At 33.9% G+C, this 6,374-nt stretch overlaps 1 long non-coding RNA gene across 1 annotated transcript in view; it reads left to right on the forward strand.

Annotated features, from left to right (window-relative positions):
* Positions 1-6,374, forward strand: part of LOC141523003 (uncharacterized) — a 228,158-nt gene that overhangs the window by 142,724 nt on the left and 79,060 nt on the right. The window lies entirely within an intron of this gene.

The raw sequence follows: 6,374 nt of genomic DNA on the forward strand, positions 1-6,374 counted from the left end.
TCTCTGAGCCATTTCTGATGAGAATGAAGGCTCATTCATTCCCCCTTGCCTTCCCCCTTTCCACTCCATTGAAAAAGCTTTTTCTTGACTCTTATGTGAAATTTTTTAGCTTCTTCTTCATCTCCTTTCCCTTCCTCCCAGTACTTTCCTTTATCACCTTTTGACTCCATCCTTTTACTATATTATACCATTATAATCTGCTCCTTCCTATGTCCTGCCTATATATGCTCCTTCTAACAGCTCTTATAAATGAGAAAGTTCATAGGAGTTATGAATATCTTCTTCCCATGCAGGAATACAAACAGTTCAATATCATTAAGTTCCTCACAGTTAGCCCTTCTCATTCCCCCCTTCTATGTTTTACCAGAGTCCTGTACTTGGAGATCAAACCTTCTGTTCAGCTCTGGTTGTTTCAATAGGAAAGTCTGAAAGTCCCCTGTTTCATTAAAAGTCTATATTTTCCTCTGAAAGAGGATGTTCAGTTTTGCTGGGTAGTTTATTCTCGGCTGTAAACCAAGATATTTTGCCTTCCGGAATATCATATTCCAATCCCTATGAGCCCTTAATGTAGATGCTGCCAGAGCCTTTGTAATCCTGACTATGGAGCCTTGGTAGCTGAATTGGTTGTTTCTGGCAGCTTTTAGAATTTTCTCTTTGATTTGTGAGTTTAGGAATTTGGCTATAATATTCCTGGAAGTTTTTCTCTTGGGATCTCTTTCAGGAGGTGATTGGTGAATTCCCTCAATTTCTATTTTACTCTCTGCTTCTAGGATCTCAGGGTAATTTTGCTGTATTATTTCTTTAAAAAATGAAGTCTAGGCTTTTCTTCTGATCATGGCTTTCAGATAGCCCAATAATTTTTAAATTATTTCTTCTGGATCTGTTTTCAATGTTGGTTGTTTTTCCAATGAGATATTTCACATTTTCTTCTAATTTTTGACTTTTTTTTGGGAAGAATTTTATTCCTTCCTGATTTCTTGCAAAGTCAACAGCTTCCTTTAGTTCTATTCTGCACTAAGGAGTTATTTCCTTTAGAGAGCTTTTTTATCTACTTTTCCAGCTGGCCAATATTGCCTTTTAAGGTATTCTTCTCATTTGCCATTTTCTATTTCTCTTGGAGGTTTTGGATATGGAAGCTTCAATTTTGTCATCATCTGAGTATGTGTTTTGATCTTCCATAGGACTAAAGTAATTCTCTATGGTCAGATTCTGTTATTTAATCATTTCTTCAGCCCAAGACAAATTTACAGCACTTCCAAGGCTTTGGGTTTTTTTTTTGGGGGGGGGGGACACCCCACTGGGACCTTTATTCTTCCAAGGTCTTATAGGCTTTTGCCTGTGCTTTGATATGTAGATGGCCCCCTTGCTTCTCTCTGCCCTGGAGCTATAAGGAGGGTTCTAGCTTGGCAACTTAGTATGGAAGCCCAAACTGCAACCTGGATCTGAGTGTAGGCTAGCAGCAGAGTCCTACCCTGAGGAAGAGCATCGAAATCTCTGCAGACTTTCCTTAGTGTCTCTGTGGGTACAGGCTGCTTTCTCCAAATTCTCACTGCAGGTTCTGTGGCCGGTGCTCCTCACTCCCCACTCATTCTGGTGTAGCAGAATTCTCTTCCGACCCCTTCAAACTGTTGCCAGTGTGATCTCTGGGCTGGGCTGGGCTGCACTGTGGTTGCAGCTTTTTTCCCAACCCCAAGTCCTGGTGAAACACACTTTTCCCAAAGAACTTCTAAGTTATCTTGAATTGGGAAAATGTATCACTCAGTCATTTTGTGGGTTTTGCCCCTCTAAATTTTGGCTAGAGTCATAATTTGTTGGCTTTTGGAGTTTTTTGGGGGAAGGAGTTCCCAGGAAATGCTGCTTTCACACCACCATCTTGACTCTGCCCCCAGCACATTCATTTTGAAGAGTCATTTAATAAAGTGGTCATAGACTTCATTGGCCCAAATGATTGGCTTCATAGAGTTTGAGTAGGACATTTTTTTTCCTGTCACATATCTCAAAATTATACATCTATCCCCTAGGGTATGAAGCCAGAATCTCAGGGGATAGTATTTTAAATAGGAACTGGCAGTATTGAGATACTTTTGGTTCTTTTCAATGCTTGAATATCTTGGATTGATTCTAACAGGTAGAACTTAGGTAAGAGTACACGGAATAGGACCCCGGTTCTATTTTCTTGGTTTCTGGAACTGGGACCATAATTAAGAGGGATTACTGTAGATATTTTTATTGTGCTGCTAGAAGTGAAGTTCTTGGACCAGAGCAAGGCTGTCCAAAACAAAAACATTTGCCAAGAATGTTTTCATTAATCAAGACAAAAGTCAGAGGTTCAAAGACTATCAGATATCATCATAGTTTCAACCAACTTAACTAAGGCTCTGGAAACATTATTGCCATGACCTGTTGGGTAGCTTTTGGGAAACAAAAGGTTTTGGGCTCCAGGGGAAGTATGGTTGCAGAGTAGAGTAGCATAGATCAACAAGTGACAGATTTGACCTACTATAGAAAGCTTGTTGCCAATTATTAACATGCTGATGTTTAGACCATTGCGAGACTGGATAGTTTTACCCTACTGTCATCATAAAATTATTGTGTTGATGATTAGACTATAATGACACTCTGCCTGGCATTACTGTAATAACATGGTACCTTGATAGCATGGGAAAGACCTACATCTAAAAGATCACAATTTTCTACTATATCCAGACCAACATCAGATGTCCTCTTTCCTATATCATCAGACCACTGGGTCACGATGATTTGGAAAAGTTCATGAGAAAGATGCCCCTTGTTCCAGCTTTTAGTAAGCACTAATTGTGTGTACCATTCAAGGGATAAAAAGAATGGAACCAAAATTTCATCAATAATAACAGAACCACAGTCCATGCCCTTAAAAACCTTACAAAAGTTCTCTAAAATTTTAACTTTAGTGAAATTTTCAAAAGAAAAGTGGCTTCTCAGCACAGTTTTCTGCAGCACTGCCCTGTCCATTTGTCACCTCTGACTGTGAGAATGGATGCTATTTGTGGGAAAATATCAGAATCTTTTTAGCACACCTCACTGTCCCTTCTGAAATCTAAGTAATAAAATTTTTATTGTTCAAGATGAATTCTCAAATACTTGTCATTATTAAAGTGGCTGGACCTGACTCAGTAATCCACAAAGCATGAGGTGGGAAGCAATCCCATTTCCTGAACACAGTTGGCATATTGTGTTTTTGAATTAGTCTTTAAAGCTGGTATTTGTTGCCAAGACTATGAGTTATCATTGTTAGAACTTGAAAGGTATTTTTTACCTTTCCAGTGAGACTCTCACACATATTATTCCTATTTGAAATAAGAAGTGAGGAAGAAAGGTGGGAAATTTGGTCAGAAATATTAGGAAGAATGAAATGAGAATGAACACTTTAAAAATCTTGAAATCTAAGTAGACCTTTCCTTCTCCAACACTGAGCTGAGAAAATGCTCGACACACAAAAGGGTGGTGTTAAGTTGGCTTATGAAGTGAAATAACAAGAAAATAACCAAAATGATAGATGGCTCCTGTCTATTATTTTAAGATTTGCAAAATATTTTCTTCACATCATTTCATTTAATTCTCACAAATCCAATGTGGTCAGTTTTAGAGAAAGAAACGTTACTTTGAAAAAGAAGAAATGGAAGAGAGAGATGAAGTGATTTGGCTATGGTCAAGCATGTAGTAAATGAGAGAGGCAGAATGAATGCATATATAGAGTAAATGAATGATTTAAGACTTTTAAACCCTTAAGTGATAGGCATTATTCTAAGTGCCAAGGATTCAATTTTTTAAAAAAAAATCATATAGTCTCTGATCTCAAGAAGTTTGTATTTTAATGTGTGAAAAGAGTGTATTGGTCTTGGATAACTCTTTGATTTATGAGTTATGGAGGAGATACATAATTAGAGGGAATTTCTTCATCTTGTAGCTCTCTATACCACTGATAAGTTTGTTTCTCTCTCTGTATCTCTTCCTCTGTATCTTTGTCTCTGTCTCTGTGTTTTCATCTCTGTCTCTGCCTCTTTCTCTGTGTCTCTTTTTTGGTTTTTTTTATTTTTCTTTTTGTCTGGCTCTCTTTGCTTCTATCTCTGTCTCTCTCTGTCTCTCTGTCTCTCTGTCTCTCTGTCTCTCTGTCTCTCTCTCTCTCTCTCTCTCTCTCTCTCTCTCTCTCTCTCTCTCTCTCCCTGCCTTTGTCTCTTGCTTTTCCTCTTTTATCTGGCAAGAATGCTTTGGAGTTTCTTTAACCTTTTCACTATACTCTCACATTGAATATCTTTCTGATCCTTCTTTTCAGTTTCATTTTGTGTATCATTTCCCCTATAATATTGTAGGCTAGTTAATATAAACCAAAAGAGGCTAAATGTATTTCCATCAACAAAAAATATTTTATTATTCACACACCAAGTCATGGTATCTAAGGGTAAAAAGGATTTTGAATATAAGCTCAATTATATAATTTCAAGGAAAAGAATGAATGGATATTATGTATAAAATATCACTACAATTCCAGAAAGATACACATCAATTAAAAATAAGTTTAATGATAAACTCAACATATTAAAGGCATAATAAGTGAGTTTTAAAGTATTGCTTAGATGAATAATGTTATCCATCCCCAGAAAAAGAACTGATGGTGTCTGATTAGAGAATGAAGAATCAAAATAGGATTAAAAAAATTAAAAAAGTTAAAAATAATAACTTTTGGAGAGCAGTTTTATGTATTCTTACACATTTGTATAACTACATGTTTACAACCTATATCAAATTGCTTGCTTTCTCAATGAGGAGGATAAGAAGGGAGAAAGAAAAATAATTTGGAACTCAATGTTGTAAAAAGTGAATATAAAATGTTTTTACATGTAATTGGGGAAAAATAAAATACTAAATAAATTAATTTTTAGAAGTAAGGTTTAAATGACTAAAATAGATTTAATTGAAAGAAATAAGCAAAGAAACTATATTTTGAAAAAAATTACCAGAGACAGTGAAGCAATATTAGCACTGAATCTATATGCATCAAATACGATGGTAGCCATATTTTTAAAAGAAAAGTTAAATGAATTTCAGATGGAGATATATAGTAATATTATAATATTGGGAAACTTTAATATTCCCCTCTCAGAACTAGATAAATGGAACTAAAATAATTATGAAAGTGAATAGAATTTTAGATAAACCAGACATTCTGGGTATCAGGAGAGAATTGAATGGAAATAGCAGTTCATGTACTTTTACAAAAAAGGACCATATGGTAGGACACAAACTTTAAAAGCAGAAGAGCAGAAATATTAAAAGTATACTTTTCAAATCATAATGCAATAAAATTTTATTTAACAAGAGACTATGGAAAATCAATTAAACATTAATTAGACATTAAGCACTTAACCTTATAGAATGAATGAATTAAAGAAAAAGTAATAGAAAGAATCAGTAATTTCATTAAGAAAAATGACAATAATGAGACAGCCTAGCTTAACATGGGGTATTCCAAATTTAGTAATCAGAGGAAAAATGAATATTGCTTATATCATAAAACAGATGGAGTAGACCAATGAATTGGCTATGGTATTAAGAAAAACTAAAAAATACCAAGCTAAAATAATTCTCAAGTAAATAATAAATTGAAATCCTAAAAATTAAATATGATAATAAAATTGGGTGGAAATATCACTGAATTAATGAAACAAAGGAGTCAGTTTTATGGAAAATCCCAATGAAATAAGTGAATATTTGGTTAAGTTAAAAAAAAAGAAAAACAAATAAATTATTTTACTCATTTATATGCCTATAAATTTAACATTTTAAATGAAATATTATTTAAAAAAACACAGATTGCCTAGATTAGTGAGGAGCAAATAGAATATCTAAAAATAACTATTTTGTTAAAAAAAAATTGAACAGGGCAAAATGAGTCTGGGACAAAAAACACCATTAGCAAATGGATTTATAAGTGAATTCTATCAAATATCTAAAGTTCAACTAATTCTGATATTAAATAAATTATCTGGAATAATAGACAAAGAAGGGATTCTGCCAAATTCCTTTTGTCAAACAAATACTATTCTGATAACTGAAACAGGAAGAGTAAAAACCCCATAAAGAATAATCTCATTAATTAATTTGGAAGCAAAAATCCTCAATATAATAATCACTAAAATATTCCAATAATATATTACAAAGGTAATACGTTATGACTAAATGGGATTTATACCAGGAATGCAGGGATAGCTTAACATAAGAAAAATCATTAAAATAATTGATTCTATCAACAATAAATGTAAAAATATTATTTTATCAATATACAGAGCATGCTTTTGATAAAGTACAACATTCTTTTTTTATTAAAAACACTTGCA

The sequence above is a fragment of the Macrotis lagotis genome, chromosome 4 (assembly GCF_037893015.1).
Source record: "Macrotis lagotis isolate mMagLag1 chromosome 4, bilby.v1.9.chrom.fasta, whole genome shotgun sequence".
Classification (NCBI taxonomy): Eukaryota; Metazoa; Chordata; class Mammalia; order Peramelemorphia; family Peramelidae; genus Macrotis; species Macrotis lagotis.